General features: G+C 38.0%; 1 long non-coding RNA gene across 2 annotated transcripts; it reads left to right on the top strand.

The window, feature by feature from the left end:
- Positions 1 to 1,289: 1,289 nt before the first annotated feature.
- LOC116593492 lies at positions 1,290 to 19,982 on the top strand. Of its 2 annotated transcripts, none has more exons than XR_004286909.1 (3): positions 1,290 to 1,462; positions 16,279 to 16,377; positions 19,941 to 19,982. It is a non-coding gene; the product is annotated as an uncharacterized LOC116593492 (long non-coding RNA). The 2 variants fall into 2 exon arrangements; XR_004286910.1 differs by lacking the exon at positions 1,290 to 1,462 and adding an exon at positions 11,531 to 12,242.
- Positions 19,983 to 26,801: the final 6,819 nt, after the last annotated feature.

The following is a 26,801-nucleotide window of genomic DNA, read 5'->3' as shown; positions in this document are numbered from 1 at the left end:
AAGAAACCTCTCTGAGTCTGTGCAACCACAAGGAAGGATCCAGCCCCTAAATCACAGAGATGGAATTGTCTGCCGTCTGGCAGAACTACAGTTTGAAGTCTGACTTTAATTGATTGAAAGAAAATAAAGATAGCCATAATGTTTGCACACTTGAGTGTGCTAACCAAGATTGCATCCTGCTATTATTTTTAAAATTTTAATTGCAAAAATTCCTTAATGCATCTGCAATGAATTCATTCATTCAATAAATATTTACTGAAGGACTTCTAAGTGCCAGGCGTTTGGGATAGAATGGGCAACAGGACACATAGGCCAGAGCCTGTGTAGTAAATGGAATTAAATACAGAGTGCTAAGAATAATGATAGAGTAAGATAAGTTAGAGGAGAGATAAGAGACTAAGTCAGACTTAGGGAGCAGAAATGGTGTTCCTCCTGGAACAGGCTTACGCAGTAGAGAGTGCACTGAGCCCAAGGTGGTGCTCAGAAAGCCAGACGGCATGGGGTTCCAGGTGGGGAGTGGTGAGAAAGGAGTCCAGCAGGTTTCTAAGGAGGTTTTCTTTCTTCCATTGCATTTTGCACACTTAAGTGGTTAAGGCTACTGATACAGCCAGAAGAGCCTCTCTGATTTGCAAATTTGCTGGTTTCTGTCTCCATTTCTTTCTAAGCTATGCTGTGCAGTAAACAGCAAAGGACATTTTATGAGTCACAGATGGTTTTCACCAGAAAAGGGCAGTTTGTAATCCTGTTATTATGAAAATGGCCCCTCCTTGCACAGGATTCCTTCATCTCTGTTTTGCTTCCTTTGTTGCAATATTGAACATCCCCAAGATTGCGGCAGCTCAGGTCTGCTTCTGTGTAAAATAAGGAAGGGAGAAACTGCTTCTACTTTCAATTTAGGTTTAAGTCATCACCTTTTAATATTTCGGTTCTGAAAGTAGGCTTCCATTAAAAAACGAACCAGATTAACTGACGTACTAAACCAGGCCTTACCACCCACCCAGAACTACATAGACCCAGGCAACATGGGGCTCACCGCTGGTGGGTGCTTTGTTCTAGAGCAACAAAACGTAAGCCCTCCTACAGTAAAAATCCGACATGGTCCTATTTGTTTAAATCTTTCTTCAGCTGTGTCACCAGCACTTGAAAAGTTGAAGACAGCTTAAACATTAACTTTCAAGTCACTGGTTAAAATGCAAGGAGTGTCACCTTTCCCATCACTAAAAATTTCCATTTTCCAAGGGCTGGAAAGCTTCCAATGAATGCTCTACCTGTTCAAGGCAGTTGGATGAACAAGTCTTCATTATGCAGCTGAGTTTATATTCAGTGTGCAACAGAGTTGTCGCTTCAAATTTAAAGGAAGTCTCAAACATTTGAGAGCAGACAATGGATGCAAAAAGAGATCTCAAGCCTTTTTTTGTACTCCTGAGTGGCAAGAGGCAAACTGGAGAGGAAAGAAAAAAAGGTCAACCTAACAATAGTAGCCTAGCCAGTTAGAGAGTAAAATTAACTTATAAGGTGATATGTTTTTGCGTTCATTTAGCTTGATAATTTATCTAATACTTTGTTATATTTGAACTTTACCAGCTTGGGTGAATCCTATCTGGGATCCATGATGTGAACTGCTAAAAACTTTGTGTAAATACCATATTTTCTCTGCTCTGTAATGTCCAGCAATGCCATACATCAGGTCTTCACGACATAAGCTTATACTATGCAATTGTGCCTAATATCTACTAACACATGGTCTAATATTCTAGGAGGAGACAAGGCAGCCTGTATAAGCAGCCTGGGTGGCCGAAGATGTTTTATATGTTTCAATCTTTGAAAGCAGTAAGTTTACAGTTTTTAAGGGGTTATTGACGTAACATAGCTACTCTTTGGTTTCAGCTGTATCACTGAGGGAGAGCCGTCACACACTCTGGCCATCTTCCAGGGTAGGAGACAAGATTGAATGTTTAATGACAGAGCATTGCTGTGTGATCCAAAAGTGCAGCTTCCAACCACAATTACTTGTGACTTCACTGTGACTCTCTAAATGTGAGACCCATTTAAAGCCAGAGTTTGAGGGAAGTAGTGGTCACTGTGATCTCTTACATTAATACACCCTGGGAAAAAAGAGGGTGGGAATCTTTCATTCCAACAAGTTATAAGCTTTAGAGCCCCTGGGCAAAACCTGGAGGCCAGGGGTTTATAGAAAAGTAAGCAAAGAAATTGCTAAGATAGACTTACATTAAAAGATGAATGCTGCGTAGAAATAAATAATTATATTAGAATATCATTAACATCCGAGTTTTATTTAAAAAGAGCATTCTATGAAGCTGAATTAAAATACAGAGCTCTTGATAAAACCAAACCCAAGAAATTTCTTGAGACTGAGGATGTGAAGAAAGATCACAAAATAATATACTAGTCATAATGCTTATCTCTACTGTGTCTGTCTAAAATACATAGGTTTGGAGATTATCATTTACCTGGAAGGTTTTGAAGACAATTTTATGAAAATGGATCTACTGGTGACATTTAAAAAATACTTAAAAACTTCAAAATGTATTCGTCCACAGTCCTTTGGTGAAATTAACAGTAACAAAAAATGCCATGGGTAAAACTTCCAGATTAATATCTAAAATATGTTTAAAATGGTTGTGGTCATTGTTTATTTATATAAGCCTGGCATAGTTCCAAGAAAAACTAAAGTTTATATTCCTATGTCATTTGGCAAAGACATACGATTCTTTACATCCATATTAGTTTGGTAACATTATTAAAGACTGAAAACATCATAAAGAAAACACACTTACATAAATAGGCACTTAGTAGATTTCTTTTTATTGGCATAACTCCTGCAGTAAAGTGTTCTGGGGTTTTTTAAAGATTTATTTACTTTGATCTAAAGAGAGAGGGAGCACAGTGGGTGGGTGCAGAGGGAGAAGGCAAGAATCTTGGACAGACATGGAGCCCATCGTGGGGCTCAATCTCATGACCTAAGTTGAAATCAGGAGTTGGATGCTTAACTGCCTGAGCCACCCAGGTGCCATAACTATAAAGTTTATGCTAATAAAGAACATGCATATTATCTATATTTTAATAAATAATCCTCTAGAAACATATAACTAAGAATATTGGCAATTCCTACTCTTAAAATTAGAAAGCACTTTACTAAACATCACTTAAAAAAACAAACTCATACATTTGGGAATAGAAAGATGGATGCTCAATGTGGATCATAATCAATAGGGAGACTTTAGAGACATTCCTATTTACTTATTTATTTTAAGTTTATATTTAAATTCCAGTTAGTTAACATACAGTGTAATAGTCGTTTCAGGTGAATAACTTAATATCGTGATCAACACTTCCATACAACACCCAGTGCTCCTGACGGCAAGTGCCCTCCTTACTCCCCATCGCCTGTTTCCCCCATTCCTCACCCACCTCCCCTCTAGTAACCATCAGTTTGTTCTCTATAGTTAAGGGCCTGTCTCTTGGTTAGCCTCTCTCTCTTTTTTTTTTTTCCTTTTGCTTGTTTGTTTTGTTTTAAATTCCACATAGGAGTGAAATCATGTGGTATTTGTCTTTCTTTGACTTATTTTGCTGAGCATTATACTCCCTAGATCCATCCATTGTCATTGCAAAGGACAAAGATTTCTTTGTTTTTTGGGGGGCTGAGTAATATTCCATTGTGTGTATATACCAACTCTTCTTTATCCGTTCATCCTTTGATGGACACTTGGGCTGTTTCACCAAAATAAAAAGCTTCTGCCAAGCAAAGGAAACAGTCAACAAAACTAAAAAGCAACCTATGGGATAAGAGAAGATGTCTGCAAATGACATACCTATTAAAAGGTCACTATTTAAAATATATAAAGTACTGACACAACTCAACACCCAAATAACAACTAATCCAATTAAAAATGGGAAGAACACATGAATAGACATTTTTCCAAAGAAACATCCAGATGGCCAACAGACACATGAAAAGGTACTCATGATCACCGATCATCAGGGAAATGCAAATCAAAACTGCAATGATACATCAACTCACACTTGTCAAAATGGCTAAAATTGACAACACATAAAACAACAGCTGTTGGCAAAGATGTGGAGAAAGAGGAACCCTCTTACACTGTTGTTGGGAATGCAAACTGGTGCAGTCACTTGGAAAAAACAATATAGAGGTTCCTCAAAAAGTTGAAAGCAGAACTACCTTATGATCTAGCAATTTCACTGCCAGGTGTTTACACAAAGGCATTTCCATTTATTTAAACAAATTTGTTGATGAAACTTTTTTATAGTGCACCTCCCTTATTTTAGGTAATGTAATGGGTGCTGAAGATTCAAAAACGGAAAAAGGAGAGCAGACCCCAAGGAACTCAAAATCCCTTATTATTTGCTATCAGAAGCATATTTTAATATCTAATGATAAACACAGCTAGATTATTTAACATTCTTTTGTAAATTTGGGATAGAATGTAAGATAAACAGAAGCAACAAAAGAGTAACTCCTTGAGTTTCACTATTTGCAAGTAATACGAGTCTAGAAACCAAAGTGAGTGATCACCAATTTCTTAGAATTAGTAAGAGTTTATTAAAAAGATGAAATTAAAGGTTTATGTTAAAATTAGCTTATAGTATAATAACAGTAAAGACTTTATAAACATAATGTGAAAAAAAGTTTACATAAATAGCAATGAAACAATAAATAGAAAAAATTTAAAAAAAATTTTAAAAACCCAGATTGTTCTAACAAGAAATGTGTACAGGGTCTTTTAAATACACAAATACATACACATACACACACACAGAAAAGACACTTAAATTACTAAAATATATGATGAGATTGGAGTAAATGTTTTTGTTTCTGGATAAATTAAGTAATAAAGATCTGGGAAGATATTAATTAATCCTAAATGAATTTACAAATATAATCTCAATCAAAATGTCATTGGTTTTATTCCATCAGTGGAATTAAACATGATGTGTCTAAAAGCACCAGAAAAACAAGATTGTGGGAAAAACTAAGAAAAATTTTAAAAAGGAAATTATGAGAGATTTGTTCTATTAGACATTAAAGTATATTATAGGCAAAAATATTAGAAGAGTAGAAAATCATTGCAAATATTGTTAGGCAATGAAACAATTGATCCAGGAGAGCTTAGTGGGGCACCTGGGTGACAGTCTATTAAACGAACCATTCTTAATTTCAGCTGAGGTTATGATCTCAGGGTCATGTAATCGAGCGCCACAATAGGTTCTTTGCTGGGCAATGCAGCCTGCTTAAGATTCTCTCTCTCCCTCTTGCTCTGTCCCTCTCCACTCATGCTCTCTCTCAACCTCAAATAAATAAATAAAAATAAAGGAGAGCTTGGTGTATATGAGAGTTTAGAGGTAATCAGGGAGACATCATGAATCAATAGGGAAGAAATGAATTATTAAATAGTTCTGAAGAAATACAAATTATTTAAGGAGGGTATCAGGTTTATTTCTTACAATGTATATTACAGTAAGTTCCAAATGTATTATGGGGCTATAATGTAAAAACTAAAAATGCAGAAGTACTTTCTGTATGTGTGTGTGTATACACACACACACACACACACATACATATATATTTTAATCTACCATAAAAAGGAATATTACATTTAAATGAATTTTTAATTTTTTAAAATCTTATACACAAAAATACACTAGAATTTTATTAGGAAAAGGACAGAGATAATATATTTATAAAACACATGGTGGTTTAGAGGTTAATGTCCTTTCTTCTTTTCTTTCCTCCTTTCTCTCCTCCAACAATGTATTTGAGCCAACAATGTGTAGAAATTGGCAATGACAACCGTAGATTAGTCTCTCCATGGCAGCTGCTGCCACCAGGTACCTCAGTGGAAACTGGAGGGAAAAGGTGCCTCCTGTTGGCAGATTATGGAATTAAGAAGGGCTGGATTTCAGAGTCCTCTGGTTCTCCTCAGCTGCTGCCCCTGGGCGAAATATAGGTACAGCCCCACGTGGGGACTCTCCAGTCACCCTGTTCACAGTCAAACAGGCAAAAAGGTAAACTGAACAATTCTTATATGAAGATGCAAGGCAGAACTGAGTAGGGAGTCCTTAACTTGAACTGAGATGTCTAGGGAGGCTAGATGAGAGAAGTGGCAATTATACTGAGAACAGAAGAATGAGCAGAACAGCATATTTGCAGGAGCGCCTGGCGGCTCAGTGGATTAAGCGACTGCCTTCTGCTCAGGTCATGATCCTGGGGTCCTGGAATTGAGATCCGAGCAGGGCTTCCTGCTGAGCAGGGAAACTACTTCTCCCTTTGCGCCTGTCCTTGCCTTGCATGTGTTCTCTCTCTCTCTCATAAAGAAAGAAAGAAAGAAACAAACAAACAAACAAACAAACAAATAAATTTTTTTTAAAAAAAAGAGCAACATACATGAGAGGGCAAGATCCTCCTTTTGAAAAGAATTCTTGCAAGCAATTTAAAATAAGGCATCACAAGATAAAATGGGGCAAAATACACTAAAATTCATAGAATTCTAATCAGAGAACATGAACAATTGCTTGTCCTCCTAAATAATCAAAGAAATGCAAATTGAACCATCAGTTGTGATATCAACTTTTTTTAAAGATTTTATTTATTTATTTGAAAGAGATCACAAGTAGGCAGAGAGGCAGGCAGAGAGAGAGGAGGAAGCAGGCTCCCCGCTGAGCAGAGAGCCTGATGTGGGGCTCGATCCCAGGACCCTGAGACCATGACCTGAGCCAAAGGCAGAGGCATTAACCCACTGAGCCACCCAGGCACCCCATGTGATATCAACTTTTAAATACTCTACAGCTTGTATTAAAAACCCTGAAAGAGGTACGCCTGGGTGGCTCAGTGGTTAAGCTGCTGCCTTCGGCTCAGGTCATGATCCTAGGGTGCAGGGATCGAGTCTCACATTGGGCTCCTTGCTTGGCAGGGAGCCTGCTTCTCTCTCCACCTCTGCTTGTGCGCTTGCACGTGCGCGCTCTCTCTCTCTGACAAATAAATAAATAAAATCTTAAAAACAATTTTTTAAATAAATCAATAAAAAATAAAAGCCCTGGAAGAACTCATACCCTTTATTCAACCAATTTTACTTTTAAAATTCTAATATCTAATAATACAAATAATGCAAAGATTTAAGTGTAAGATTATTCATTTTCAAACATTATGTATACCATCAACCAACAAATGAATAAACAAAAAGTGGTATATCCAATGGAGTAAAGTTCTAATACATGCTACACCAAGGATGATCCTTGAAATTATTATAGTAAGTGAAAGAAGCCAGTCACAAAAGACCAAGTAGAGTAATGGTTATTGCTTAGGGTTGGGGGAGCAGAGAGGCAATGAGATGGGTGAAGTTTCTTTTTTGATGAAAATGTTCTAAAAATTACTGTGGTGATGGTTGCACATACTTGTAAATATTCTAAAAACGATTGTATTACACACTTTAATTGGATGAACTGTACAGTACGTGAGCTATATCTCAATAAATTAAAAAACATAGTATGTCCGATAGCAAATAAGAGAGAAAAAAAACACCACCAATATCCAGGAAGTTTTTAAATAGTTAGACAATATCATGGTACAAGTATAAGTTGGAATAGTATATGTGAAACACTGCACAGTATGATGTTAGGGTATAAAAAAATATTAAAGTCCACTTATATCTGGGGTGCCTGGGTGGCTCAATCAGTTAAGCGTCAGACTCTTGGCTTCATCTCAGGTCATGATTTCAGGGTCGTGGCATCGAGGCCCGTATCAAGCTCCACACTCAGCGCAGAGTCTGCTTGAGCTTCTCTCTCCCTCTCCCTCTGCCCTTCCTCCTGCTCACGTGTGCATCAGCTCTCTTTCACTCTCTTGCTCTCTAAATTAAATAAATAAATCTTTAAAAAAATGTCTACTTACATCTCTTATATAGCACCAACATCTAGCTACTTTTTAATATTGGCATTCCTGGGTGATTTTATTTCTTCTGTTTATTGTTGTTCATTACAACTATTCTGTAGCATAGGCATTTCATTATTTTAACAATGAAAGGAAATGACACATTAGGAAAGAAACATTAAAAAAAATTTGTAAAATTCAAGAAAATGCCCAGAACTGAACTTCTAGAAGAAAAATATAGGACCTGGAAGTTGGAATATTTAAAGTTAGAAGCGCATTGTGTTTCTTTTCTGTCTGTTCCTTTTTTTTTGAAAACGTGTGTAATATTTTACACAATTAACTTTATGCCCTACACTTCCTGTGGTGAACTAGGAGCTATTTAAAACTTCCTTTCTCTCATATTAGTCATTTAGAAGAAAAGGAAGCTGTTTACAAGGGATATGCAGCTCTCAAAATCTTATGTTCTTCTTACAATTTCAACATAAAAAAAGGATGGGGGTGTTTGATGAGTACTCAAAAATAAGATTTCTAAGCCACTGATTCACTTAGAAATGAGGAAGAAATGTTAAAAAACTACTAAAAATTTCTTAAAACCATGATACAACTTTTAGAAATATTTAAGCTGACCTTCCTCCCAAAGTGTGGAGTTTAAGCAGCTCAGAAGCAATCTTTTCTAAAATCAGGTTCACCTTTTCAAAATGCAAAGAACATACTGTGGTTATGTACAGCAATATTTATAATTTTATATGTAGGACTAAAATAATAAAATGTCCATTATTTGCTTTGAAATACTTAAACAACAGGAAAGAAAAGGGAAAAAATGGATAGATAAAGCATAGGTGGCAAAACGTTGAAAATTATGAAGTTACTGATATATTTAGGCTTCCTTTACATTTTGAAAATATTTTTCCTTTTTTTTTTTATTTCTTTTCAGCGTTTCAGAATTCATTGTTTATGCACTACACCCACTGCTCCATGCAATACGTGTTTATAATGAAGTATTTTTTGAGTGGAACATTTTAAATTTCTTAAAAATTATAAATATAACCAGAAGTAAAAGATCAATAGATTACACAAAGTAAAGAGGAAGCTTACAAATCTTGGTTAATATAAATGTGCCAAAGACTCTTAAATTCATCTTGTGACTCCAGACATCTGTAAAGGCATCTGAAGGAGAAAAAAAAACAAAAACAAAAACAAAAAACAAACCCTCAACTCCATATTCAGTTGTAGATTAAAAGTAGGAGACTTTCTTTATATTATCCTAATAGGTAAAGCCCTGACTAATGGGTATAAACTCAAGGAAGACAAATATTCCAGAGATGGAATTGGTTGCTTTGGGAAATTGTAATTTACTCACCCCTGGAAACATCAGGTAGCCAGTGTCTTAGAAAGGCAGTTAGAGGAAGATAAGTTGTGAGGCTGGACTAAATAAAATTCCATTAGGCTAACTTTGGTATTCAACCAAAGACTGAGGCATAATAAGGACCCCATTGCTCTGGAGCCAGTCATGCTCAACCTCTAGGTGCCTATGAAACCATAGTTATCTCTCAGGGTTGTCGTGAGGTTTCAATGATAAAATATACATAAAGCACTAGAACAGTGCCTGGCATACAGTAGGCACTCATCAGTTTAAAGTTCATTGTTATGATGATAAACATCATAAGCTTTGGAGTCAAACAACTGCTCTGTAGCCTCAGCTCCACCAATTACTATACTTTTTTTTTTTTTAAATATCTGACAGTTTTTGTTTCCTTAAGTCCTTTTACACTAAACACTGAGTAGCAAGTGCTAAAATTCACTGAGTAATGTGCACATGATACGGGATCCATTTACTAAATTACATTTATCTTATTAATGACATTAATTAACATAGTAATGACATTATTTCCTCCATATCAAGATTTCTGATTCCAAGAAAAAAAATACTGAATGGTAATAAATTATTTTAAGATTTCATTTCCAACAATGTTTCTTTTGAACTTACTATATATTGTGCATGGAATTTACTTTGAGGATATAAAACTTACTAAGGACAGCATTTGCTGAGAGTCCCATTGGCCATTAGCAGAGCTGAGGAACCCCTTGATTTTTGCTGGCTGAAACCTCTGCCAGGGCCTGTCCCCTGACCAGCCACCAAGGTCACAACAGATGCTTATTTTTTCCAGAGCATCACATCCAGAGCATGTCTTGGTGACAACTTGTCACCAAGAGGTTCTTTCAAAAGTAAAATCTTTGTGGTGTTTATGACTTATTTTAAGGTTTTTGGAAGAAAAAATATAAAATATGAGTATTGCAGCACTTTTAAATAGGCTGTTACAAACTCTTCAGCATCTAAGGGGGAAAAAAAAAAACTATGTTTATCATTCTGTCTCCTGATTACTGTTCAACACAGTTTAAGATTCTGCTTTGTTGTCAAAGAAATATTTTCAAATGTCTGTGTATTTCTCTCATATCTCTGTAACTAAAGCAAGGAATCCAAAACTGAGGGCACTTTGAATCAGTTTTAAATATGAAACATGAAATTTGGCATCAGCCTTTAGCATGATGTTCTTCTTATAGTAAGTGCTCAAAAAACATATGTAGATAATATCTGGAAAAGATTATCCAAAATAAATGGTCTTTGCAATTTAGCAGTGTTAAAGATGTATTATGAAAGACATAAGATATAAGAAGAAGGTGTAAGCCCCTTATTAAGTAGCTATTTCTAAGTCTGGCAAAAAAAAATTAAAATGTATATAGATCTTAAATGTCTTAACCATTATTATGTCTGTGCATTTTAACTCAGTACTTAAACTGTAATAGCCACCATGGTGGCCTACTTTATTGGATTTTTTCCTTAAGGCAAATCATTTTAATTTGAGATGAGTATTTTCTCTAACAGGTTTTCTGAATATAAATATTCTGGATAAAATTAGAGATGAAAATTTCTGGGAAATTTTCTTAAAATAGAAAGCCCATGTTGAGAGATTAAAATTAGTTTTTTGATGGGCACAACTCAACTTGAACATTATAATTTTACAATATTTTTTTTAAAGAATTTATTTATTTATTTGACATAGAGAGATCACAAGTAGGCAGAGAGAGAGGGAGAGGAGGAAGCAGGCTCCCCGCGGAGCAGAGAGCCCGATGCGGGACTCGATCCCAGGACCCTGAGATCATGACCTGAGCTGAAGGCAGCGGCTTAACCCACTGAGCCACTCAGGCGCCCCTAATTTTACAATATTTTTAAAGATATATTTGTTTATTTCAGAGAGAGAGATAGTGCGGGGGAAGGTGGGGAAAAGGGCAGAGGGAGAGCATCGTAAGCAGGCTCCCCACTGAGCATGGAACCCTAGGCAGGGCTCTATCTCACAACCCTGAGATCATGGCCTGAGTTGAAATCAAGAAACCAGTGCTCAACCAAATGAACCACCCAGGCACACCAATTTTTTAATATTTCTATTGTTTTGTTTTATTTATTTATTTTAAGATTTATCTATCTATTTTAGGGAGAGAACATGCATGCAAGTGGGTGAATGTGAGGTGCGGGGAGGGGCAGACGGAGAGGGAGAGAGAAACTTCAGCAGACTCTGCACTGAACACAGAGCCTGATGTAGGGCTCAATCTCAGGACCCTACAGTCAGGACCTGAGCTGATACCAAGAGTCAGATGCTTAACCACAGCATCACCCCGGTGCCCCATAGCACCTGATTTTACTTTGCTCTGTTGCATACTGCTCACTTGTCCTCTCCTGCCGTGTCTTGACTGACAGTGGGCACACAGGAATGAACAGCCAGGGGCTTGGATGTCAGCTTTTTCACGACACTCTCCCAACATGGATGAATGCTGCTGGGCCCCGTATTTCCCATCATGGTTTGAACTTAACTTTCTTGGCACGGGAAAAAAAAAAAACTGGGACAATTATAGGCTTTTCATGTAGGGTATGATAAGGGGCACTTACACTTCATAACAGCAAATGTATAAACACTTGTAGCCTTGCAAGGGTGTGTGTGTTTGTGTCTGTGTCTGTGTTTGCATGTGCATATGCACAAAAGCCGAGGGCAGAGAGTGAAAGAAAGAATTATTTCCAAGCAATAAGTTATGAACACTGACCTTTAACATACATTAACTTGGCCAGTAAAGAAACTTGGACCAGTGAGTATCTGAGAAGTCTGCAATTCTCCCAGTTTTCATCCTCTGCCAAGAAAGTTAAGATCAAACCTTGATGGGAGGCAGGAACCTAGCAGCATTCACCCATGGCAAGAGAGTACCATGAAAAAGCTGACCTTCAATCCCTCGGCTCTTCATTTCTGCATGCCCACTGTATCCATCAAGACACTGCAGGAGAGGACAGGTGAGCTGCACTCAGCAGAGCAAAAAGAAAATGTTACATTGTGTTTCTTTCATTAAGAGAATGCAACTTCCTTCTTAGGAGTTCTTTAGGTAAGGGAAGACCATAGAACACTAAAACTCTGAGCTTTACATCACTATTGAGCAGAATTCACATTTGGCCATAAAAGCTACATAATGCAGGGTTTTTCAGATGTGACCCACAACTCACTAGTGTGTCAAGAAATCAATTTAACAGATTATCACCAGGAGTTTTAAAAAGAAAAATAAAATAGAATGGAAAATTGCAGAGTGCCTTGGGGTTTGAGGGAGGGAAAGTGATAAAAAAAAAAAAAAAAAAAAAAAAAAACCTCAGTGTGGTTAATAGCCTTAGCCTTACACAATTTACAAGTAGGAGAGTAAGGACTTCAGTTCAGATCATCTGAATCCATACCATACATGCTTTTGGCAGTATGATGCATTGCAATTTTGCTGATTTCTGATAACTTACCTCCCAAATTCCTCAGCCAACTTTTTTCTTAAATATGACCAAGGTGATTAAATGCATAGATCTTAGAGTTCAAATCTTAAGCAAGTTACTTTACTTCTTGGAGTCTGTGGAAATAGCCACTGGACCTACCTCACAGGATTTATTATAGGCTGAATAGTTTTCTGCTGCCAAATTCATATGTTAAGATCCTAACCATCAGTATCAGAGAATGTAACTACATTTGGAGATAGGATCTTTAAAGAGGTAATCATATTAAAATGAGAAAATTAAATATCTGTTGTTGAAACCATGGGGGCTGTGGTATTTTGCTATGACAACCCTAACAAAATAATATGGGATTGTTATAAAGATTAAAACTTAATAGACACCTAGGCATCTGGGTGGCTCAGTCAGCTATGTGACCAACTCTTGATTTTGGCCCAGGTCATGGTCTCAGGGTTGTGAGATCTAGTCCCAGACAGGCACTACCCTGGGTGTGGAGACTGCTTAAGATTCTCTCTCTCTTGATGCCTCTCTTAAAAAAAAAAAAAAAAAAAAAAAAAAGTTAATTATATAAAATTATTGGTAATATGAGATTTCTACTGTTGTTGTTTGCCTCAATTTCTCTAGATCTTCAATTCTTTTTTTTTAAATAGTACTCTTATTTTTTTAAAGATTTTATTTATTTATTTCACACAGAGAGATATCACAAGTAGGCAGAGAGGCAGGCAGAGAGAGAGGGGAAAGCAGGCTCTCCACTGAGCAGAGAACTCAATGCAGGGCTTGATCCCAGGACCCTGAGACCATGACCTGAGCCAAAGGCAGAGGCTTAACCCATGAGCCACCCAGGCGCCCCTATATCTTCAATTCTTAAAATTTACTTCCTTTTTATATATAATTATATTTACTTATTTAACATTTGCCCTTTGGGCTAATTTGTAAGCTTCCAAAAGAGAAGTTACTATGTTGGCTTTTGCAAATAGATAATTGTTTAGAATCTATTACACACTCACTAAATATTTACTAAACTGATGAAGGCCTCATCAGCAATGTAGGTGATCTGCTGAGTTATTTTGCTAAAAATGGGCCAATTGATTTGAGAATTTCTTCTACCTACCTCTGGATTCTTGTCCTATACTTTTTAAAAAACATAATAAGGATATAAGGTAGATTGTAAGTCTAAATCTTATCTTTCTACTAACCTTACAAAAAGATGTTGAAAGAGGAATAGAGGAAACAGTGACAAAGAGTATGATGACAATGATTCAGTAACCATAGGAACCCCATCAGGGTGGTGTTAAGACTGACCTCACAGAGGGGAAATCACATCGGCTATAGATATCCTTCCCCTTCTAGTGTAGATAAGTTTTACCTCTGTGACAGGAGAGCATTTAGGATACGGAGAGGAGTCATCTATGATTCATGCATTTGACATAGCAGTGCCAAAGCCATCAATATAAAATCCCCAGTCCAGTTCCAGAAATGCAGACACCATTCAGTAATCTTGCATACATCAATGCTTAAGCCCTAGAGCTTACACTGGGGGATATAATCTTATTAATGGCTGAGGCTCTCTAGAGACTGCTGAAATTTATGTTCCTGAACATGAAGTAGGAAGAAAAATGAAAAAGTACCAGTTAGTTTGAGGAAGGAGTTCTGTTCCTCTTGTTTCCTACTTGAGAATATGGCAGTGCCTAAGAAATTATAAGGACAGTATCTATAGATTGTGCATTACAGCCTGGCATTAAAGTATCAGATAAGATTCAGTAGGGACAAAAGCAACATAACCTATTGAGGTAAAAATAAACCAGCCATATTCTATTAATAGGACAATGACTATGACTCATCTCTCTCTTAGTAAAGACAGGAACATCATTGGGCCTTGAAGATATCAGTCTAAGGTGCTATTTGGTCAAAAGAATCAACATAATGCCAGTCATTTTTAGGAAGGAAACAAATTGTGAAACAGGAAGTTTGCTTTTAGTTTCTTTGCTATGCATCTTATCTCTAAGGCTGTGAAAGGAAGTTTTGGGTCAAGAAATTTTAAAGACGACTTAAATTTTGAGACGGTGAGAGAACTACATAACTAGCATACTATGAGAGGTAAAGTAGCTTCTATATGTGAAAATACCTATGACTGGTTAGTCTGAAAAGATGAAAAAAGACAAAATCAAAGTTCATAATATAACAGGTTTATACAGGACACATGCAAACTTCTTTACCAGATCACTAAGTGTTAGAATGGGAGAGGACAAACTTGATGGAACAGCAGGACTATGCAGAAACTTAGAAGTCATCCTAATCCAATATGCTTATTAAAAATCAGGGAACTGGTGAGGCACCTGGGTAGCTCAGTCAGTTAACTGTCTGACCTTTGGTTTTGGCTCAGGTCATGACCTCAGGGTCATGAAATCAAACTCCGTGTCAGGTTTCGTGCTTGAGTCTGCTTGAGATTCCCTCACCCTCTGCCCCTCCTCCTACTTGTTCTTACTCTCTCTCTAAAATAAAATAAATAAATAAAATCTTAAAAGAAAATAAGGAATTGATACCCAGGGAAGTAAGGTGACTTTCCCAAGGACACCTTGCTGATAATAGCTAAGCTGAGTCCTAGTCTACTGGTCCACTAGTCTGCTACTCTCCTGACTCCATTCTGAGGCCTCATAGAGAACTCTGGCTGGGAAATGCTGCTTTACCATGGATTCTTTTGGGGGCCTATTCAATTCATTCTCCTTTTTGCAGTTCTGAATCAGACAACAGCTGAAATAATTTATTCTAAGGTAAAAAGAACAATAACTATGTCCTATCTCCTCCATGGAATTCTACTGAGCACCCTCAAAGAGAAAGTCTTAAACCAAAGAGTCAAATGTCTACCCCACCAGTCTGTGATGTCAGAGATAATGAAAGCCAGGGCCATTCTCTTGGACTTTCTAATATTGTAGAACCTAGGGTACCTGGGTGGCTCAGTCTGTTTAGCATCTGCCTTTGGCTCAGGTCATGATCTTTGGTCCTGGAATCAAATCCCACATTGGGCTCCCTGCTCCGTGGAAAGCCTGCTTCTCCCTCTGATTCGACCCCTCCCCCTACTGATGCACTCTTTCTCTCTCTCTCAAATATATAAATAAAATCTTTTTTAAAAAATAAAATTCTACAACCTAGATACCCACTAGGACTTGTTAAAAATAAGAAAATATCCTCAAAATGGAGTCATTTATGCTAGAGCCTATGCCATCAACTGAGACTGAATTACAGTTTTGATTCTCCCAGAAATGGAATTTTAAACTAATTGATCAGGAATCACCTAATCAATATTAGTTAGGAAACTGGCCTAACAGATCCTTGCCATCCACTACCAGGAAAATAACCTTTCAATAACTAATTTGCTTTTTTACCTCTAGTACTACATCCTTGTTCCTCCTTCCTTCTGCTATAAACTCTTACCTTGTATAGCTCTTCAGAGCTCCCTTCTATCTTCTAGACTGGCTGCTGCCTGATTCATGAGTCACTTAACAAAGTCGATAAGGTCTTTAAAACTTACCACTGAATTTTATTTTTTTAACTATTTTGATGCTAGAAGCGGGATTCAAACTTTCAGAGACAATGAGGAACGGAGAGATCAATACTCACTGAACCCTCTTCATTCTCTCTTTCTCACCATATCAGAGAGTCATAGGTAAGTTCCTCTTGGATCTGAACCCCTATTTTTCTTTTTGCATGTGAACTCTCTACTTTTATTGGATTTCCAGCCCAAGGTTAACAGGTCAATCTTTACCACTGGGAGGCTTAATAGACCACCAGTCCTTAGCACTCCAGGGCTTAGCAAGTCAGCTTAAACTGGCAGACAGTTCCACTTGGAACTCCAGTCCCTAGCACTTGGCAAGTACCATTTCTTTGGTTACTGCTGGTGTCCACAACACCATTTCCTTGTTTACTGTTGCATTATGTTATGTGCACATTAGGCAAAGGAATGATTGATTTATCATTAATAAGAATCCCAGTAACCAAATGGCAAAATTTGTAGGCATGGTTCAAGAACTTTGAAACTGTTAGAACATCATCACATAAATCTACGATCCCCATCATAGGATAAGTTGGTCATACAACATGTTAGATTAACATTAAGTCAGAGGCAAAGCTTGAGAAAATTTCCATGCAATAAGTTTATGCTATAAAACACCACAAAAATCTCCAACCCACAGCCCTCCTAGATATTAATTTAATATGAGAGAAACAAGATTTAGCTAAAGAAATAGGATCCTCAAGTTCCAAAGGATTTAGTCAATGCCCTAAAGAAGTGCACTTGAAAGCAAGGGCTCTCTAACAAAGAGAACAGGATGCCTATTTCAACTGGCACACAGAAGCATCCAAAAGGCTTCAAGATTCTAAAATATCTTATTGAAAGATTCATTGTAAAAAGCTAATGAAAAATTAAAGATGCAAGGGGTACCCAAAACTAAAGACTGTAAGACTGTTGTGAATCCTACTGTTCCCCTTTATCCTTCTTTATCTGAGTACTACTAGTGCTCTGTTTGAATTACATTTCCACTCTGAAGAGACTATCAAGTCATTCTCTTTTAAAATAAGATCACCCAAGGCTGCAGGTGATCCCTTCAGGTATTTCACTTTCTTGGTCAAAAACTAAACTAAGGGGGCACCTGGGTGGCTCAGTGGGTTAAGCCTCTGCCTTCGGCTCGGGTCATGGTCCCAGGGTCCTGGGATCAAGCCCCGCATCGGGCTCTCTGCTCTGCAGGGAGCCTGCTTCCTCCTCTCCCTCTGCTTGCCTCTCTGCCTACTTGTGATCTCTGTCAGATAAATAAAAAAAAATCGAAAAAAAAAAAAAAAAAAAAAAAAAACTAAACTAAGGGCCATAATTACCTCAACCCAAGGAGGATTCCTAAAAGTTTTCTGAACAACTTAGAGTCTTCACTGTGGCCTATGACCCTGGTCTGGCAGATCTTTAAGCCCAAAAATAGATGTAGAAGGCAGCATGGCATCATTCCAACAGTAATATTTGAGATCTTCAATCTCCAACTTGGTTCCTCTCAGGAAACAGAAAAAGGTCACAAAAAAAGGAACTGATCTTAAAAAGCTATTCCCAGAGTCTTTCTGGTGAATAACATTAATAGTTCCACACCAGATTATGTCATCGAGGGGGACAAGATGGCAGGGAAATAGGAAGAGGCGCCGTTTCAACTTGTACCCTAAAGTGAGCTGATTACCTACCAAAGGACTCTGATCACCCATGAAATCAGCCTGAGATTAGAATTATAGTCTTCTGGATCTTTACGGGGATGCCAGTGAGCAGGTAAAGCGGAGTGGGAACATGGGACTGATATCGGAAGATAAACAAAAGGGGGAGGAAACCACCAGAAGTGACCGATTGAAAAGTAATACCCCAATACGAGAGTGCCCTGTGACTGGGGACCAGCATTAACTTGGAGTCTGGTTAAAAGCACTCAAAAAGAGCAAAGGATCACAGGGGGAAATTATGAGAATCGGGGCAGTTAGGGACAGGGTCTTAAGTCCCCAGAGCCAGGACAGCCACCCCTGGTGCTGAGCCAGAGAGTGCGGCAAAGAAGCCAGGTCTGGGCCCCTGAGCCTCCAGTGGGCCTGAGAGCGTCTGGGTGGCAGCTCGCATGAGGGACTGGGAGCCTCGCCAGCCAGCAGTACCCCAGCCTTTTGCACTCTCCACTCGTGCTGTGCTAACAGAGTCTGAGTTGTACCCTCCCCACCCCCCAGAGGTGCGTGCAGGCACCAGCCGGGGCTCTCTCGGACCCGGAGAGTCTGAACACTCCCAGCCCGGGCCAGTGGGAAAATCTCAGTGTACTATCACTGCTTGGGACCTCTCTGGCAGTCTGGAGCTGCCCAAACAGCTGTGGCTACCATGGTTTTGGGTACAAACAGGAGTTCCTGTGATCCCAGGGACAGCGACTGGGAACGTGCTCTGCCAGCGGCCGAGGGGGAATTTATGTGCTCTGGAGCACCCAGAGGGGAACAGACAGAGGCTACTTTCTGAGAAAGAGGTCTGGGGCAGTTTATTTTCCTCTAAACCTCCAAAACCATCAAAAGCTGCCAAGGCAAGAGAAAATAAATGAACAAACAAATTAAAAAACCTCCAGAGAACAAAAGCCTGAAAAACCGGTTTCCTCAGAGCCCACCCCCTTGATGGGGACAGGAGGACTTAACTCAAGGAACAATGCCTGAAAACCCATGCAGCAGGCCCTTCCCCCAGAAAACCAACCAACCAACCAAAAAAAAAAAGACCAGAGAACCACCACCACTACTTCATAGATACAACTTTTTAATTTGTTCCCACTATTCTGGTCCATTTTTTTAATAGATAATTTTTTAATCTATTTACCATCACAGTGAGATGTCCAGTACATCAAATTCCATAATAACATTTTAACCTGAACTTTTTGATACATATACCTGTGTTTTTCTTTTGCTTTTCTATTTTTAAATTTTTTAAATTTTATTTTAGTTTAGTTTATTCTTTTTTTTAATTTTTATTTTTTAATATTCATATAGAATTAAACTTCAAGGTAATCTCCTTTCCCCAATAAATGTTACCCCTATAGGTAAACCAGTTTTTAATCCCCCTTTATCTTAGGAAAGTTGAGTTCTTTAACAAAGATACCAAGATACATCCAGGAAGAATCAAAATAACTTTCCTCACCCACACTGAGAATTTATAACCACTCTCCCATCTTTTTCTTCTGCCAGTGCTTCTGTGTATTTGTTTTTGTCCTGGTAGTATATAAATCTTATATGTGGGGTTCTTTTTGATGAGGTTCTTTTTTTGTTTTGTTTTGTTTCTATATATTTATTTTTTCTCTTGTTATCTACTTTTTTTTTTAAGATTTATTTATTTATTTATTTATTTGGGAGACAGAGATCACAAACAGGCAGAAAGGCAGGCAGAGAGAGAGAGAGAGAAGAAAGCAGGCTCCCTGCGGAGCAGAGAGCCTGGCGCAGGGCTAAATCCCAGAACCCCGGGATCATGACCCAAGCCAAAGGCAGAGGCCCTAACCCACTGAGCCACTCAGGTGCCCTCTTGTCATCTACTTTTATCAGTCTTTTTGTTTGACTGCTTTTGTTTGTATACTTCATAAATCTTACCTTGTGGTCCATTTGGGCTGGGTCTTCTCTTTTATCTTTCTTTTTATTTCTTGTCTCTCTCTCTCTCTCTCTCTTTCTCTCTCTCCCCTTTTCTTTATTTTTTCTTTCTTTTAGGTGGGGACTCTTGATTGTTCAGAAGTGTTCCAGGGTGCACCTTGACTGCACTACAGTAGATACATTCAGCTACATCCATTCAGCCATCTCTCACCAAAATGACTAGGAGGAGGAATGCCCAACAGAAGAAAAATTCAGAGGCTGGGCCTTCTGCAACAGAGTTAATGGCTATGGACATAGACAATATGTCAGAAAGGGAATTCAAGCTAACAATTATCCAGGCAATAGCTAGGTTGGATAAAGCCATGGATGACAAAATGGAATTGATTAGGGCAGAAGTGAAAGTCACCAGGGATGAAGTTCACAATGTTCTCAATGAATTCCAATCTAATCTAAATTCTCTAAAAGCTAGGGTAACTGAGACTGAAGATAGGATTAGTGATCCTGAGGATGAACAGATAGAGGGAAAGGATCAGGAAGAAGCCTGGAACAAATGGCTTAGAGCCATGAAAACAGACTTAGGGAAATAAATGAAGCCATGAAACGTTCCAATGTCTGAATTATTGGAATCCCTGAGGGGGAGGAGAAGGAAAGAAAGCTAGAAGATATAGTTGAATAAATTCTCCATGAAAATTTTCCCATCTTGCAAATGGAACCAGCGTTCATGTACTAGAGGCCGAATGGTCTCCCCCCAAGATTATAGAATCTAGAAAGACCTCGAGACACCTGATAGCGAGAATGACGAATCATAATTGTAGACAGGAGCTCTTGAAAGCAACTAGGACAAAAAAATTCCCTATGTACAGAGGAAAGCCCATCAGGATAATGTCAGACCTGTCTGCAGAAACATGGCAAGCTAGAAAGGGCTGGCAAGACATATTCAGGGCACTAAATGAGAAGAACATCTAGCCAAGAATACTTTATCCAGCAAGACTGATATTAAAAATTGATGGAGAGATAAAGAGCTTCCAAGACCAGCAAGGCTTAAAAGAGTATGTGACCACCAAGCCGATACTGCAGGAAATATTAAGGGGGGTTCTATAAAAGAGGAAAGAATATCTAAGAATATCATTGCACAGAAATATATGGAGACAATCTATAGAAACAAAGACTTCACAGATAACACGATCTCAATAAAAACATATCTCTCAATAATCATTCTCAGTGTGAATGGCCGGAATGTGCCCACAAAATGACATAGGGTTGCAGATTGGATAAAACAACAGGACCCATCCATATGTTGTCTACAAGAGACCCATTTTGAACCTAAAGATACACCCAGACTGAAAGTGAAGGGATGGAGAAGCATCTTTCATGCCAATGGGCCTCAAAAGAAGGCTAGCGATTCTCATATCAGATAAATTAGATTTTAAACTAAAGACTGTGGTCAGAGATACAGATGGACACTACATAATTCTTAAAGGGACTATCCACCAAGAAGATCTAACAACTGTAAATATTTATGGCTCCAATATGGGAGCAGCCAATTACATAAGAAAACTGTTAATCAAGATAAAGAGTCGTATTGATACAAATACATTAGTAGTAGGAGATCTTAACGTGCCACTCTCAGTAACAGACAGATCATCCAAGCAGAAAACCAATAAAGAAATAAGAGCATTGAATGACACATTGGGCCAGATGGCCCTCATAGATATATACAGACCATTCCACCCTAAAACAACAAAATAGTCATTCTTCTCAGGTGCACATGGAACCTTCTCCAGAATAGACCACATACTGGGTCACAAATCAGGGCTCAACTGATACCAAAAGACTGAGATTTTTCCCTGCATATGCTCAGATCTCAATGCTTTGAAACTGGAGCTCAATCACAAGGAAAAGTTTGGAAGGAACTCAAACACCTGCAAGCTAAAGACTGCCTTGCTTAAGAATGCTTGGATCAACCAGGAGATCAAAGAAGAACTTAAGCAATTCATGGAAACCTATGAGAATGAAGACACTTCAGTCCAAAACCTATGGGATACAGCAAAGGCGGTCCTAAGGAGGAAATACATAGCCAACCAAGCCTCCCTCAAAAAAAATTGAAAAATCCAGAATACCAGCTGTGTCCACACCTTAAAGAACTGGAGAATCAACAACATATTAAACCAACTGCACACACAAGAAGGGAAATAATCAAGATTAGAGCGGAGATCAATGAGATAGAAACTAGAGATACAGTAGAACACATCAATGAAGTTAGAAGCTGGTTTTTTGGAAGAATCAACAAGATCAATAAACCATTGACCAAACTAATCCAAAAGAAAAGAGAGAAGGCCCAAATTAATAAAATTATGAATGAAAAGGGAGAGATCACAACTAACACCAAGGAAATAGAAACAATCATCAGAGGTTATTATCAACAGTTATATGCCAATAAGTTAAGCAACCTAGATGAAATGGATGCATTCCTGGAAAACTATAAACTTCCAAAATTGAGCCAGAGAGAAATTGACAACCTGAATAGACCAATATCTAGTAATGAGATTGAAGAAGTGGTCAAAACCTCCCAAAGAACAAGAGCCCAAGACCTGACGGATTTCCAGGGAATTCTACCAAATTTCAAAGAAGAAATAACACCTATTTTCCTGAAGCTGTCTCAAAAAATTGAAGCAGAAGGAAAACTTCCAGACTCTTTTTATGAAGCCAGCATTACCCTGATCCCCAAAACAGGCGAAGACCCCACCAAAATGGAGAATTACAGACCAATATCCCTGATGAATATGGACGCTAAGATTCTCAACAAGATCCTAGCAAACAGGATCCAACAGCACATTAAAAAGATTATCCACCATGACCAGGGGGGATTCATCCCTGGGTGGCAAGGATGGTTCAACATTCGCAAATCAATCAATGTGATAGAGCAAATCAATAAGAGAAGAGAGAAGAGTCACATGGTCCTCTCAATTGATAAAGAAAAAGCATTTGACAAAATGCAGCATCCGTTCCAATATTCTTGGTTCCAGGGTTTTTTCTTCCAGCACTTTGAATATATCATACCACTCCTTTTTGGCCTGTAATTCTGCTGAAAAATCAGTTGATAGGCTTCTGGATTTTTCCCTTGTATGCAACTGTTTTCTTTTTGCTTGCCACTTTAAAAATTCTGTCTTTATCACTACTTTTTGCCATTTTAATGATTATGTGTCTTGGTGTGGACCTCCTTGATTTTTTGTTGGGGGTGATCTGTGTAACCTGCATCTGGATTTCTGTTTCCTTCCCCAGCTTTGGGAAGATTCCAGCTATTATTTATTCAAATAAATTTTCTGCCCCTTTTTCATCTCTTCTTCTGAGATTCTTTTTTTTTTTTTTTTAATGATTTTGTTTATTTGAGAGTCAGAAAGAGAAAAAAACACGAGTAAGAGGAGAGACAGAGGCAGAGGCAAGACCCTGGGATCATGACTTGAGCAAAAGGCAGACACTTAATTGACGGAGCCACCCAAGCACTCCTTCTTCTGAGATTCTTTTAATGCTAATGTTATTATGCTTGATGATGTTACTGAGTTCCCTTAATCCAATTTCCTTTTTTATTATTTTTTTTTCTTTTTGCTATTAAGCTGGGTTGATTTCTGTTAATTCTGTCTTGGTCCCTGATCCATTCTTCTGTTTCCTCTAATCTGCTATTGATTTCCTCTAGTGTATTTTTACTTTCAGTTATTGAGTTCTTCATCTCTGATTGATACTTCTTTTTTTTAATGTTTTCCATCTCTTTGTTGAAGATGTCACTGAAATCTTCCACTCTTCTCCAGTCCAGTAAGTATCTTTATGATCATTACTTTGAATCCTTTATTAGGTATATTGCTTATCTCCATTTCATTTAGCTCTTTTGCTATGGTCTTGTCCTGTTCTTTCATTTAGGTATATTCCTCATTTTATCTAACACTCTGTGTTTGTTTCTATGTATTAAGAAAGTCATCTATCTCTCTTGATCTTGAAAGTAGTGGCTGATGAGGAAGAGGTCCTGTGGTCCCCTGTAGTAGAATATCCTCTGTTCACCAGACACTACAGGGGTGTCTGCTATGTGCACTGCATATACTGAATGAGCTTGTGAATGAGCTACGTATGTCTTCAGTCTAGTCAGCTTCAAAGGCCCATTTTGCCTGTTGTTGGTGCCCTGGGCAGGGTTTGGTCTCTATGCTGTTAATTGGTCAGTATGTAGGTTCCTTGGATTTGTATTTGGTTGTGAGCCAATTAATTTTATGAAACTGCAGACAGAGGCTCTGAAATCTGAGTAGAAGTTACATTCTTATCAGAGACACTTATATTTATAAAGGAAATCTCCATTTGTAGAGGCTGTACCAGGAAGAGGGGAATGACACAATCTCAAATTTGTCAATGACAAAGGAACAACTTAAATCTGTATGTCAATCTTACTCTTGTTCACTGTGTTTTCCTGGTAACTTCCCATAACTGGCTTCCCAACCCCAACATCTTCCTTGTCTTTAGCTGACGATGGTATTTAAGGTGGTGTCTTTGTCCATTTTAAGGAATTATTCAGTTTTCCTGGGTATCTCCCTATATACAGAATATATACATGTTATTAAAATTCTGTTTGTTTTTCTCCATTAATCTGCCTTAAATCAATTTATTTATAGACTATCTAGAAGAACCTAAAAGGGAAGAAAGGAAAACTTTTCCATCTCTACAGAGGGAAGAAAGGAGGATGATTCATTACTTCTAAAGCAGAATTTTTCAATTCAAGCCCTAAAGGGGAAAACTACATAAAGATATGCAAACATAAATTGAAGTATATTTAGTTATTGAGTCTGTATGTCTAAAGAGATAAAAATCTACAGGGAAATGAGCTCACCAATCCCTGGGGCTATTGTTAAAGAGAATCTTGGCAGCATTTCATTTCATTAAGTAGAACGTGGGGAAATTATTCATTATAGACAAGCTTCTTTACTTTAAAAATAGTCTTGTACCCAGGCTTTCTTACAAGATTTCAAGCAAATACCCTTTTTCTCTAAGAACCTAAAAAGTAAGCAATGATCTCTATACTCACCATTAGTCACCGAAGCACACATGTTGGAGGTAATTTCAAGGACTCATCTCATCTGTCCTCTCACATTGAAATCTTCCCAAAGACAACAAGATCCCTTATTTTGAAATATTCTGGGGGCTTTATCAAGAACTTTTAGTGTGAATTTTTTTGAATTGTGCACATAAACATTCCTATTTGTTTAGTTTATAGTTTATAATTAGACGGTTATATTAAAAGTTGTCCACTAAATAAGTGTCCTTTAAGAGTTTTGCTAATGCCAGAAAAATTTAAGATAATGAGAAAAAAATGTGAAATGTTACTATTTTTAACAGAAGCAAAATGTAGTTAAGATTACAATAGGATTGTCAGTAAAATGCATACCTGGTATGCTAAGAACATATGAAGTGCTTAAAAAATATTTGTTGAGTGAATGGCTGATGTTTGGCCTTATGGGAAGAAGTGTCACTTAATGATAAGAATATAATGTTTCAAAGTAGAAAATTTCAGGAACTTGAAGGAACAGCCAAATGCCAATAAGTTATGAAATAATACTATCAAACATGCAATTGGAAGGTTGACTTTGCTTATGATAAGCCAATTAAATAAAGCAATGAACCTGCACTAAGTTTTTAGAGAAGCATTTGGATTTTGATAGCTTTGTTTGCATAACTTTGAGATACAGATAAAAGCAGCAGAACTACTTTATTCTGCTTTTTTTTTTGCAGAAGTATCCATTTTGATAGGTTTTAATTGACATTGTCAACTGAGAAGAAGAGGTGAAACTGAGAAAGAAACAAAGGCCTTCATTGGGAGGGGTTCTCAGAACTGCAATTTGGGGAGCACAGATTCTGGCAATAATCAGAAATGTTTCCTGCCTGTGAGGAAAAGCAAGGGGTTTTGTAAGAGAGAGAGGAAGGAGGGGAGCAAACGCTTGACTTAGAAAAGGAGGAAAAGGAAATAAAAAACTGTCAACTGGTACCAACATGATGAGCCACTTTTGTTTTTACACTTTGATCGACGACCTTATTGGTGTTATAAAACAAAACTATCGGGACGCCTGGGTGGCTCAGTTGGTTAAGCGACTGCGACTGCCTTCGGCTCAGGTCATGATCCCAGCCTCCTGGGATCGAGTCCCACATCAGGCTCCTTGCTCAGCAGGGGAGCCTGCTTCTCCCTCTGCCTCTGCCGGCCATTCTGTCTGCCTGTGCTCGCTCTCTCCCCTCTCTCTCTCTGACAAATAAATAAAATCTTTAAAAAAATAAAATAAAATAAAACAAAACTATCCCTGGTATGTTTTCATTAACCACTCTGTCTTCAGAAAGTCCCCACTGACAGTTTTATGGTCTGGATCCCAGTGGTCCTGTGGATTTTACAAGCAAGTACTTGCAAAACAATCAGTATCTCTGAACCAATTCAAGAGGTCTTTTCACCCAGTGCAAGAATTTAAGTTAGAGGGGCGCCTGGGTGGCTCAGTGGGTTAAGCCGCTGCCTTCGGCTCAGGTCATGATCTCAGGGTCCTGGGATCGAGTCCCGCGTCGGGCTCCTGCTCAGCAGGGAGCCTGCTTCCCTCTCTCTCTCTCTGCCTGCCTCTCTGCCTACTTGTGATCTCTGTCTGTCAAATAAATAAATAAAATCTTTAAAAAAAAAAAAAAAAGAATTTAAGTTAGAAAGGAAAATGAAACTTCAAAATGGAGTCTCTCTTGTCCAGAAATTTTATATCATTCTCATAGCATAAAGGGGTCTTCTCCAAAGGACTGTGGCTCACACCCATCTAAACTGAATCTCTTTGCATGAGAAACAAGCGATATGAATAAAAAAAATTAATAAAGCACAGAGTTTGGATTCTGATGCACTAGCACAAATCAAAGCTCCAACATTTATAGTTGCATTGGCAAAAAACTTAATGTGTTTGTTCCTCTCTTTTCTTATTTGAGAAA

The sequence above is a fragment of the Mustela erminea genome, chromosome 6 (assembly GCF_009829155.1).
Source record: "Mustela erminea isolate mMusErm1 chromosome 6, mMusErm1.Pri, whole genome shotgun sequence".
Taxonomy (NCBI): domain Eukaryota; kingdom Metazoa; phylum Chordata; class Mammalia; order Carnivora; family Mustelidae; genus Mustela; species Mustela erminea.
Note: the sequence above shows the minus strand (reverse complement) of the source record. Positions and strands in the feature narration are given on the sequence as shown.